We start from the raw sequence: 13283 nt of genomic DNA on the forward strand, positions 1-13283 counted from the left end.
TTTTTATTTATTCTGAAGTTTCCAATGTAAAACAAACAGGAACACCACCTTTCTAAAATTACTACTATCCCACTGTCCTCCAATGCAACATTAAAAAGAGGCAATATTCTCCAAAGCTATGAAGCATATACTGCCCTAAATTACATTGCAGTTGCTGCCCTGAGCTCGCACATTTTTGAATAGGAAGGCTCCCAGGGATCTCTCTCTCCGTTCTGACTGCATTTACTGCTTTAAAATATTTTTAACCCAGACACTGAAGTGCCAGCCTAGCAGCCCTTCATGCTAATCCTAGCCTGGGTGGCTGTTCTTAAGGGAAAGCATTCAAAAATTGTAGCAGTGCATCAACTTTGACCCTTTTCACTTAAAACATGAGACTTCTTTTTTTTTAAGGAAAAAAAAATTAGATTCCAGAGGGAATCACTGAACTCTGACCTGCTTAAAATTAGTTTTGTTTTAGTGCCTGTGTGGTGACTCAACAGGCCAATTTTCCAGACACTTAAGACTTCTCTGCTCCTGAAGATTCCAGTTCAAGTCCTGGACTTGCTGCCTGGGGTCGGATCAGAACACTTTGTTCCAAGGCTTCAAGCAGTGAATTCCCAGATCACCATACCCTTGCCAGATGCTGGCATGCTTGGTAATAAGTAGGGCTGCAACGAAGCTAATTATATATTTTTAAAAAATCTGTGAAGAGTTTTGCTTGCAATACATATGTTAGAGCAAAAGAATTTCCCTTCAAAATTCAGCAGTCGAGAAATGTTTATATGGCTCTGATAAACATTTCATGATAAGCTGGATTCCTTCAGGGGGGAGGGGGAAGATGTGTACTTTGGTCTTAACAGTGCAGCAAATAATTCTCAAATTGGGTCTGGCTCAGTGCATCCATCTCACTGGGAGTCACTGATTTCATTTTTTTAATCTGTCACAGGCATTACTAAATGAGTCACCATAGACTCCTATGCTGCAAAAAATAGCATCACAACACTTCATTTGCTCTTCAACAGGACTTCAAGTGTAGTTCCTGGTATCAAAAAGCCTTGTCAGTTAACAAATTAAAAAATCCCAGGAAATGACACCCCAACAGGATCTTGGACCAAATTACTTCCTGCAAAAGGTTAACACTACCCAGCAAAACAAAACTCATCGAGGAGCAGTAATTTTCCTCAACCTCAACGGTATTTTTTTATTTAATGTTATCATTATTGCTATTGCAAATACTTCAAATCGTTCATCAAAGGATCTCAAACAATTTAAGAAACAGCTTCAGAAATCTCCTGTAAAGTTAGTGAGTACTATTATCTCCATTTATAAGTACTGAGGAACTCAAGCAAAAAAGATACTAAGAAATTTTGGCCATGAGGCAAAAAGAGCCAGACCCAGAAAAAGAACCTAGGTGCTGGTCCATATTAAATGGCATCTGTTACATTTCCATCCCTGTTTCACAGCGATTATGGAAAGAAGAGCTATGCCAACGCCTGTAATCACTTATTTGACAGCTGCTAACCCAACGAACATGAAGGTAGTTTATACACTGTGCCCTAATCTTCCAAAATTTGATCATGTATGAACACAGCACTAGTACTTGCTCCAGTGCAATTCTGTGTGTTTCTGAGAAAGAATGTAGCTTTCTTCCTTTTTCAGGAAGAAAGCAAGGCACTAAAAGACAGAGTTTTAACACACAGTCATCAATATGCTGTTCTTACAAATACAGATATGTCAAACAGTAATAACACAAACAATGATGCGCACGGTGCTGTATCAACAACACAACTCTGTGTTCTGCCCAGAAAGCCCTCCTTCAACCTATACAAGACACCTCCCAAGGCAGGCCTTATGCCCTAAGAGACACTGGTCCAAAGGGAAAGGGAATTCTGCAACGTGAGAAAAGGACACCACTTTATAAGCATCCTCCACATATTTAATCTCAAGATCTGCCTGCCTCTAGTGATCACAATTGCCACAGGACCTTAAAAATACAATTAAAATTGTGAACCTGCTTCACTAGAAGCCAAGCTACTGAGCCATGTGCCTAATGCAAAGAAGGAACTAGTGCATGGTGGTCCCTGTCAGATGGCTGATGGTGTGGCTTCTCTGGTCCAGAAGACCTACCAAAGAGCCACCAGAACACCTCCATCATTGAGCCTGAACATGAACCTACCCTTACAAATTACCACCACGCCTTCTCAGAGGAGAACTGTCACTGGATTGAAACAATGTGAGCTAACTAGGTTATTCATCACCTGCAAAGAAATGATGCTGCTCAGAGCTTTTTGGATACAATGGTGAAGTGAAGAAGGCTTTCTTCACCGCCTACGCAGCCTGGGCTCAACTCTGCAAAACAAATTTGAGCCGCAGTCAGACTCAATGTCAGACTTTTGCCAGCTGAGCTCCCTCTCACTTCCTCAGTTTCAGGTCATCTGAATACCTTGACAACCTGTGAGGATAAATCAAGCACAGAAGGTGTTTAGGAACTAAACATACACGTCAGGTGTTTCTATAAAACCTACACAAAGTTATATCGAAGCATCCCAAATTCCAAATCCTTAACAAATGTATCACACATTTTGGAAATGGTGGGCAGGGACTTGAAATACAGCCACACTGGTGATAAAAAATAAAAGGAGATGGAGTAAAGCTGGGAGGAAAGCGGGAGAGAATGCACATTTTTTGCTCTAGAGGACAAATCAGTTGCCTGAAGCTCACCATCACTGGAGTCTAACCTTTGAGCAGCTCTAATCTTAAAGCAACACATTAATAACCAGCAATCACTGATCTATTGATCTCTAGGTCAGAAAAGGACGGCTAGGACTCCCAGGTCAGGCCTTCAGCCTGATGGAAGAACCTCACCCAGCAATTCCTTCTAACTTCTGGTACAGCACAGACCGATGGCCAGAGCCCAGGCACAGCCCCTGCTGGTCCTAATCCTGCACTCAGTGCATTAGAAACCAAGTTTGTTCTCATGTGCCCCCTGCACAGCTCCTCCTGGCCGCACCAGCTCAGACCAATAGGCCCACGGCCCCATGAGGAGACCCATGGCCACAAACCATTCCCACAGTCAGCACCTGGTTCTGCCACCAGATACATCACGCCGCAAGTTACATGAAAACTGTTCGTGTCACCCACTGTTTTTAAAGGAATTATTTACACCGGCTCTTTGATCTTCCCCAGCACTGGCAAAAATAAAGCTACAATTCGGTGAAGAGCTCAGAGCATTTGCCAGATTTTGAGTGCTGAAGGAGACCCGCTGGCTACGGCGGGACTAAAGTGCTTAAAGTCGGGCACATTCGGAACCACGTCAGGGCCAAAATCCCTGCACAGCCACCCAAAATGCATCCAAGGCTTGTGCGCTTTGCTTCTGGAAACTTTATTCTCACTTTACATATAGTCAAAACCTGACAAGAGCTCACTGTCGGATTATGCAGGAAATCTGCAAGTTTCACCAAGGTGTGATCTTATGCTTTTTCACACATTATTGTATCATGCTGCGCCAGAACACTAACGTATGCACAGTTCTAAAATAACTCGCATTATTACAGCCCAGCACGGAAAACGGCGCTGAAAAGCCAACACAAGAGACCTCCAGAGACTTGCTCCTCAGTCACTTCCAAACTGATAAGGGGTCACAATTCCTTTCTCAGCAAGGGGGAAGGGGGATTTAAAAAAAAAAAAAAAAAAAAGTAGAGACAAACCAAACCAAACTCAGCGTTCCTTTCCCCCCATTTCTCTCTCTTTTAAATGAAACTGTCAATTTTCAGATTTGTCTTTGGTCATGTCAGGGTGGGAGAATGGGATTTAATAACATTTAACTGACTTGCTACCAAGAAGGAAACATATTTTTCTTCTCTCAAATTTGAAACCGACACTTTCTTTCTTTTTTTTTTTTTCTGTTGGCCTACTTTCTTTTAAGTTGCTTTTCAATTATTTATGAAAATGCAATAACGCATTACTTTGCTGTGCAAATGTTTAGAAGAAGGAGATAGTGTCTTTCAAGTGAAAAAACCCCATACATGGCCATAGAGGGGTTTATTTAAAAGCGCATTGCAGGTGACACTTTACGAAAAACAATACACTTTCATTTACCTCCCTGCACACATCCTCATTTTCTGTAAGCTGCATGTTTGAGTCAATAAAAAGTCCACAGCTCCACAGAAACACCCCACTCGCTGCTCTCCGGAGCTGGAACTGTAAGAAACAAAAGCTCTATGTGGGAAATAGTACAAGGGGCTGAACCAAAACCTATTAAGACACTGAAAAGACTCCACGCTTTCTGAACAGCAAAGAGAGAGAGCTAAACCTTGTCCCACTAAATAAAGGAAACTAATAGCAAAACTTGCAATGCTTCAGTCAGATTTTTTGGAAGCTTTTTTTGGTTTTTTTTAAACAGCTGGCTTTGGAAACAGCTGTGTTCCCAAGCCCATCGAACACCACTGAACACTGACTGCTGAACTGCTTTCTGCAGTTTTGGAGATCCCATGTGGATTCAAGCTCAAGTGGCTAGGGCTTCCACAGGCTCACCACCTCAGAGTTTTAGCATCAACAGACTAAAACAAATAGCCAAGCCTGCCCTGACAGCAGCAGGTACAACACCAGGCCCACAGTGCTTCCCTCCTGTCTCTTTAGGCTCTGCTCTCACACGCACGAGTTTGGCCTCGTGAGGTGAGTCGTCCCTATCACCATCAGTGGGGAGATGGAAGCTCTTCCTCTGCAGTACTTTCTGCAGGAACCTCCTTCTCTCCACTGACAGAGGGAGCCTTGAAGGATTTGCTTCACAAAGACCCTACATATATTCACATTATTGATCTACTATATCCAACCAGGAAAAAAAGACCAGAAAGCATCATAAAGCTAACATAGTTGTACTTAAGAGCAACATAACACAGAGTGAAATACACTGAGAAAAATACAACCTACTAAAGCAACCCAAACACTGCACAGGTAGGTTTTGGCACATCTGTCCAGGAAGGTTTCCGAGACTCAACCACACAAAACCCTGGCTGTCCCTATCTGCTCTGAGCTCCGGTCCTGCCCGTGCAGATGCCTTCGGAGGTCCCACTTGAGTAACATTCCCGGGAATATGAAAGGCAACTAAACCATACAAAGACTTAAAGAAGCCAATATCTGCTACTATTATTAACCATTTAAAATGCCCTCAATATCACTCCTTAAAACTGGAATCCATGTAAATCCTGCTATCATTGGAGGTCCTGGAAGACACTTCTTGCACTCACTTGTCACAGTCCTTGTGGGTTTTCAGAACAATGTTTAACAATGCAGGTAACTTAGGAAATGAATTTTTTTCTTTGTTCCTTTCATTAGACACCTAAATCAAACCGAAGGTCAACTGTGCTACCTCCAAAAATGGGACTTTAGCTGCATTGAAATCTCACTTTTCTAACACTGCACTTGTGTAAACACTCACCTTTAGCTGAATTTAAATGAACTAAGCCACATTTCTAAAGTTAAGCCTATACTCTAATACTGTTCTTAATCAGGGCCATAAATCACACCTCTACAACTCACACTCAGGTGTTGAGATAAAAATCATTCTAGAAAGCTGTACAGTTGTACAAGTAAACGTTTTCCTTTTTCTTATACATAAAACCCCAGCATTTAAAACTAAGCAAAGCAAAAAGAAAAATCTTGCATCCTTAAAACTTTATACTATTGAGTAACAGCATTTTTCCTCCCTGTTGCCTCCTACTTCTTTACACTGTATTTGTGTGCATTGCAGAGGTGCCTGGGTATGTAACTGCTGCTGCTGTTCACACCGCAGTACCCATGCCTTTACCTCCAATATACCTTTAAGGAGCAGAATCTCTTGGTTTCTCCATTTTCTACCCCACTGCAGCTTGTTACTTCTCACTAGGAGCCACTTTCTGTACCAACGCAATGCATGAGTTATTAAAAGAACAGCGGGGCATGTAGTAGAAGGTGCAAGACTGTCTTACTTCCCTCCCCTCCGTTACTCCTCATAAAAACACACATACTGCTCTCATTCAAAGATCACATTTTATACAAAGCAAGATCACAGAGCCACAGAAAAGCAGAATATGCCGAGCTGAAAGGAACCCACAAGGATCATTGAGTCCAACTGCTGACCCGGCACAGGACCATCCCCAAGAGTCACACCATGTGCCTGAGAGTATCGTCCAAACGCTTCTTGAACTCTGCCAGGCTTGGTGCTGTGACCACTTCCCCGGGGAGCCTGTTCCAGTGCCCAACCACCCTCTGGGTGAAGTACGTTTTTCTAGTATCTAACATAACTGACACAACTTCAGGCCTAATGGCATCTTGTGACTGCTCCTCACCCTGGCCAGGGCTGCCCACAGAACACACCCCTGGTCACTGCACTGGGGACACACCACACATTTTTACTGTGCTGCTTTCCTCCACGGCACTTTCCTGGCAGAGAGAGGCCCTCGGTTTCCAGAACTGTCAATTGCCTTTCAGAAGCACTAAATTCACACATACACATTTGTACATATTCATCAGCATTTACTCATTTGTAATCTCTCCTGAGAATTAATATTATTCCTCTACAGTTACAAAACTTCCATCATCCCGTGCAAACTGCTACTTACCTACGGCAACCCTGTTTTATAGGAATGCCTCATTACATATAATTTCAGGTTTCAATTGGAAACTATTTTCCAGAAGTGACAAGCACTTCACTATTTCTCCTCCAGCTCTGTCTCTTCTAACTGTCGGCAAGAAGCACAAAAACCATCTCAGCAACAAGTTTCATCGCGAACTAAAAGGCTCACCCTACGTCTGCGTGTATTGACCGAGTAATCTACTCCTGACTCGCAAACCTGAACTAATTAATTGTCCTACATTTGTTAATCTCAACCACAACGCACTTAATGCACCACGGTGCCGCCGAACAAACCCGTGTTCCCAGGAATCGGAACAAATCACTTGGTTTTCTCAGAATCGTTAAGTCCTGCTTCTGGCAGCTGCCTGCATACAATTACAGATATAAAATCAATCTGAAGCGCAGCAAAGAGCACAGTATCTCCCACCAAACACGCTCTCCTCCCAGATTTGAATTTGTAAAGCAGAATTTTGCATTAACACATTCACTTTTCTACGACTGAATACACTTCCTACATTTTTTGCGTACCCTTCATAGCAGATGTGTTCAATTTATTATTAAATAGAAGTGTAATTGACACATATATTGCATTCCTTGTTATTATTTATGCATTTGTCTCTATACTAGCATGAGTAGCATGATCTTTAATGCCATGGCATAAGGAGCAATCTCATTTCAGTGAAAAGACAGTTGTGTGCTACTGGATGCCACGTAAGGACAGCACATGGAGAACCACAACAGCTGCCTTTCCCTGGGAACCTCAATGTCCCCAGGCTCCTTCCAGAGTCAGTGGAGGAGACTCCACCAGAGTGTGATTTGGTGGATTAATCACTGTTACAGAACAGGTATTTTCTCTGTTTTTGTAAAAAATTCTTTAACACAGAAGTCAGTATCTGGCTTTAATTCAGTCTGCTCTGAAATCACTCAAAACCCATTCATTTTCTAATTTTCTTCTCTTCTCTAATGGTTTCTGAATCTTTTTCAATATAAACCTGGTCTATTAGGAGTAATCTCCCCCTAAAAGGTCAGTTGTGACATTAAAAGGGTGTTACCAGCTAAGAAAAGCAACTCTTCTATTCACTGACTAAAGGCACTGACTTAGCCATATAATAGGTATTTTACTTTCATTTTTAAAAAAATGGACTGTAAAATTAACTTTTAGAGCCTTATTAAGTAAATATTTAATTGGTTAGCTGAGGATTACAACTGTGTCCCCCAGCCTTTTTCATGACACTGAAAGCTTACTCATACACAAGGATTTTATGGCAGTGTAAAAGGTAGACTCCATAATCCTAGTTTAGAAATTGAACCAGTTTAATTAAATGTATCTTCAGACTGACTATTACAAGCCACAATATGGCACTCAGTTGAATTTAAACCTGTTTTATTCCCTTACTCCCCACGGAAACTGAAGATACCACAAGCTATATTTACAACTGTTTCAAACCTTCTGAGCAGAGCAAGTTTACCTGAATTTTGTCCCCTCTCCACAGAAAATGTGGGCAAAGCAACTTCTTAGAGCACCAGGAGCCCAACTACAAGCAGACAACTTCACCCTCTCCCATCATTTCTTTGCTGTCCTAGCCAACCTTCTAACCTGCCTAACCCAAAAGCCAGTGCTGCAAATCTGGGTTTAAATTAAATTAAATACATTAACATCACTGCCACTAAGAGCAGGACCTTAAACACAATTTTACTAATACTCCAGTTATACTTTAAGGATCTCCCTAGCCTTTGACTGGCAAAGTCAAGTACCACATGTAGCAAATGTAAGCCTACTGAGCAAGAAGTGAGCTTTCCCAAGACCTTTTAGTAAAACCTGGACCACCCTTCCAGGGACCAGAAGACTGCAATGCAAATCACTCCTCTTAGTGATGTGGTTTTATTTAGCTCCTCTTCTGTAAAATTATACCATCAAATTGCATTGGCCAGTTGAGCTTGCTCAGCTTCTCTCAGGACATGCTCACAAACCAAAAAAGATGGGTCTAAGTGTTCAGTGTTCATCAGATCAATACGGTATTAATACAGTACAGACTACAGACTCTCCCATATATTTTAACTATAATCATTCAAAGAACCAAATACTAGGATATAAATACATAATTTAAATAACGCAAGGTTTTTTTCCTTGAGATTTTGCAGTTTTGACCTGCAATTTTCAGGCAATTCACTTCCTTGAAATATAGGTAAATACTCTTTCTTTAAACAATAATCACAGAATACACTTTAGCTTTGTCACCAGGATTTCTTTTTATTTAAAAGAACAACAGGAAATGGGAGGGAAGAAAAAAAAGATTTCTGTTAAAGGACAATTCACTGAAAGGTCTTTTAGCTGGCAATTGTCAGGACTGCTCAGGATGGATCAAATGGATCAAATTTAACTCTAAAAAGTGCTGATGGTTGTATGAGTCTTCACAGTAGGAGCTGGCGCTCTGGGCCACTCAAGTTCAATTTTTGGTGTTACCATGGGATGTAGGAACTGGGATCTTGGTGAGCAAAGATTTGCTACGTATTTGATGCACTGGGTAAAGTGGCATTCTTAAAATCACTAGCCTCCCAAGCAGCTAGTAAGCCAGCAGGAGGTTAGTAGGGAGAGAAAGTAATTGTCCTTTGTGCCTCTGAAAATAGCCAATATTAAAGGATCCTCTTATGTATTACCTGCGTTTCAATCTACTCTTGCTGCTCAAAGGAAAAGAGAGTGGCTGGAGGAGAGAGAAAATAAAGCTGTCAGAAATATTACAGGAGACCCTCCTCAAGCTGTCACGAAGCGTATGGTCTCCTCACCTAGAAAGCTGTGCAACCAGAAAGGATGAGTGCTCTGTAAGCAACAAAAACTTGTTCAGACAACACGCTTCACGTACACAGAATGTACCGCGCGCGTGCCTGTGTCTGTGCTTTCACCACGTGCCTGAAGAGGCTGGAGACATGAGGAAAGGCACTGCAAAAGAGATCATTTTATACTCAGCAGCACGTGGACTCGAGCTGCTTTAAAAGGCTGCACGCAAATCATCGGAAATCCGCTTTATCTGTAGCCTCTGCCCTCCATGCAGTGCCCAAAGAAGGTGGAAGTGCAGCATGACCAGCAGCAGGATGCAAATCTAACGCTCTGGTCTTAACGTAAATGTTCTTATCTGTTAGTATATTTCCCAAAAGGAAACAGATCTGGCTCCTGACTTCCCTAATCCTACTGTTTGGTCACAAAACTGAAAGAAAATTTACCTAATTGGGTCTGAGCACATCCCTGAAAAAGGAAGAAAACTCCCAAAAGCCCCCAGTCCTTCAGTAACACCGAAGAGGAGCTCACTCTTGTTTCAGGCTTCAATTCAAATGCTGTCTAAACCAAATTTGGGTCTGAATTGACTACAAAGTAGATTTCAAGTGATTAACCGGACCAGCTTTAATATCTCGAAGACATGGAAAATATAAGCAAAACTGATTATAAAAAACTTTAAGTTTACAGAAAAGCAAACTTAAAAGGCTTTGTAAGGGCCATTCCCAAGGTGTAGGGCCCAGAAGCCCACTTCCTCACCAGCAACATTCCCGCCACCTTCCATGCATGCACAGCTCTGCCTGTGCAGGGGACACATGAGGATCCTTATGTAGAAAACAGGGAAAAAAACCACCAAACTTCTTTGCTAATAGGAAAAAAATCCTTACAATAATACTAATCTATTTATAATGGTCAAAAATATGACAGCTTACAACAGCGTCAAAGCAGTGCTTTGGCAATATTTTAGCATAACTGCTGTATTTTTAGAAGGACTGTTCATTTACTTTCTCCTGGATGCTGGAATTCTTATTTTTCAACAAACCAGCTCTGGGGTTTTTTCGGTGTATCCATACGCCAACATCACAGTGTTTTATCTCAGGGTAAGTAGGAACTGCAGGCAGAAACAAAGCTCCTGCACACACACGCTGCCGTGCAGCAGCACTGCCGGGGGATGCCAAGTCCCCATCTCCTCCCGTGCCTTGTGCAGCGACAGCTTCGCCACTCACAAACCTTCCTGGAACGCGGCGGTACGGTTTTTACGATGAGTAACAGAAAACTGCTGTGTTTCTTCATCCTGAGCATTGAGGAACTATCCCACTGTAAACAATAGGTCTGACAGTTTAATGATATTGCTCAACCTAACTGGTTCTGGCAAGCAGCACGTACGATAAGAGCGCAGCGAGATGTATGTTTAAGCACTTCCATGTTTTCTCAGCACAGAGACCTCAGAAGGGCACCTTACCATTTCAAAATTCATCCACAGGCTACCTGTGCACCTAAGTGAAAACCTAAGTAACCTAAGTAAGTTCTCTGTTCAGTCTCACCTGGTCCTACAAGATCACAACATCAGGACAATCCCTAAGAACCTCTACAGCTGGAGCTCCAACACCTATAGACAAAACTCACATGCTTTTACTCTCTTCCTAAAAGCGTGTGTGAGCTTCCATTGCTTACAAAAAACTTATACCAGGCTAAATTAAATACATGTGCACCCACATGTTAACTGAATCAACTCGAAATCATCAATACATCTCAAATGTCCATCTGTTTACACAAGCCACTTGCAGCTTTCAAGTCTTGTGCTCCCTTTAGTGTAACTCTCAACCAAAACAGTCTAAGTGCAATCAGAAAGCTCTGCTGTGAGTTTTCCATGCATAATGACCATGTGTTTATTGGGTTTTCATGTTCAAATCCTGTCAGAGCAGACATGCTCTCCGCAAAATGCAACACATCCATGCCAGCCTCTCCCTCTTCAGCTGGAGAAACCTCATAAAACAAAGCTGTCTCTAACCTGGCCAGATATTACAGCTAAATTAAAAAAAAAAAACAACTTCCTTTGCAATTCCAGTTTAATAGCTGTAAATAGTATATTTTGCAGGACGAAGACTTCATTTTTTAGGCAATAATGTATTTCCAGGGCTGGGAAGGATTAAGAGGACATATAAATAGCAGCAGATACAGGTAGCTGTTCTCAGGTAAGTTTAAGGTGATAAGATATTTTGATGAAGAACTTTGTAGTAACTCCTCATTTATAAGAGTTGCTTTTTAATCTGAGTGGCTCGCTTCAGCAAGGCTGCAGACAGCTAGCTGCATTTCAACTGGGAGGATGAAAGCCAGGACACATTATCCTACAGTTCTACAGCTGGAGTCAAACTTCCTTTTCTAATCTGAACTAAAGTTATTATTCCATTCCTTGACAGAGATGGAGCAAAATGCAGCTCTAGTTAAAAAAAAAAAAAAAAAAAGAAAAAACAACCCACCAAAAACGTTTATTGCCTTATTTTAGGATATTGCTGGCTTTCCTTTTACAAGACTTAAGTGTTAGCAACGACAGCAAAAGCTACCTGTGCCAGCGTGTGATACCAGCCTCTCAGAGAAAACAGTTCTCATCTGACACCATCCCCCCGAACGTCCCTACTGTATTGTTGTTGTTGATGATGATCGCGATGTTGAACGCCTACAAATCTCCCACGTGCCTATTTCGTTGGCCTGCTGGTTTAAAAAAAAAAAAAAAAAAAAAAAAAAAGCTCGAGGCCATTATTCATGAGCAGTAAGAAAACAAATCACTCTTAGACCTACTCTTCTTGCAGATTCCCACACTTATTACCCAAAATCCCACAGCTCGCTATTGGTTCTACCCTTGACCAAAGTACAGGGCTGAGGCAGCATGCCATCCCCTGGGAAAAGCCGATCACGTTCCTCCCGGCAAGCGGCTCCGGTTATTCTAGGATCGCAGCCGGGCTGGAATAAAGTCCCCTAACTTTTCTGAGAAGGCAGCGCTCGCTCCCACCGCCAGTGCCCGGGGATCCGCGGGGACGAGCGCGGCCGCGCTCCGCACCCTGACCGGGAGGTCGCTTTTCCCCCCTTGACCCGCTTTCTTTTTGAGGGGAAAGGAGCCGAAACGAGCGAACCCAGAGCCTTCAGCCCCTTCCGCAGAGCCACCCTCCTGCTCGGGCAGAAGCGAGGAAGGTGCGTGGCAGAAACACGCACAGAGCCTGTTCCCGGTGCCCCCCTCCCGGTGCCGGTGCGGTGCCCGCCGTGCCCCCCGCTCGCCCCTTGCGCGCCTCCCCGGCAGCGGCTCGGCGGCCGCCGCCGCTGCTCGGCACTCACGCACGGAGAGGCAATTACAATAATTTAAAGCTTCCTGTCCGCCGGCTCCGCCGGGATCCCGAGGGCTGAGCCATGCCTGGGCAGGGCGCGGAGCAGCCGCTGCCCCGCCACACACGCGCGGGCACCGCGGCCGGACCGCCCCCGCCTGCCCCCAGCCCCGGCGGCGGCGGCAGCAGCAGGAGGAGGAGGAGGAGGAGGAGGAGGAGAAGGAGGAGGAAGGGGGGGAGGGCGTGACAAGTTGTGCCAAACTTCGGGAGGTGTGCGAGCGCCCGGGAGGAAGCCGAACGAGCTGCGCTGACAGCCGGCCCCGCCGCCTCCCCCGCCCCGCCGGCGGCGCCCACCCCGCCCGCCCCCGGAGCGCGGGGGGCCCCGCGGGGCGCGGAGCGCGGCCGCCCCCGGCGAGCAGCCGCGGCGAGGATAAAGTTAAAACGGCGGCGGTCGCGCACCTACCCGCTGTCTGTCATATCTCCTCCGGGCGCGGGGTGCTAAGTGAGACACTGGCGGGGTGGGGAGAGGCAGAGGTGCGGGGAGGGACTGGGAGATGGGTGTTTGGTGAGCTCTTCCTTTCCCCCTCCTTCCCACCCCTTCCCC

The 13283-nt window shown here is 44.1% G+C and overlaps 1 protein-coding gene across 1 annotated transcript in view; it reads right to left on the reverse strand.

The window, feature by feature from the left end:
- The window catches only part of SOX5 (SRY-box transcription factor 5), a 641540-nt gene extending 628746 nt beyond the window's left edge, over positions 1–12794 (reverse strand). Inside the window, exon 1 of the mRNA XM_032688182.1 lies at positions 12711–12794. The gene's annotated coding sequence lies outside the window, so the exon portion shown is untranslated. The remainder of the gene's footprint in view (positions 1–12710) is intronic.
- Between the last annotated feature and the right edge of the window lie 489 nt (positions 12795–13283).

The sequence above is a fragment of the Chiroxiphia lanceolata genome, chromosome 5 (genome assembly GCF_009829145.1).
Source record: "Chiroxiphia lanceolata isolate bChiLan1 chromosome 5, bChiLan1.pri, whole genome shotgun sequence".
NCBI lineage: Eukaryota > Metazoa > Chordata > Aves > Passeriformes > Pipridae > Chiroxiphia > Chiroxiphia lanceolata.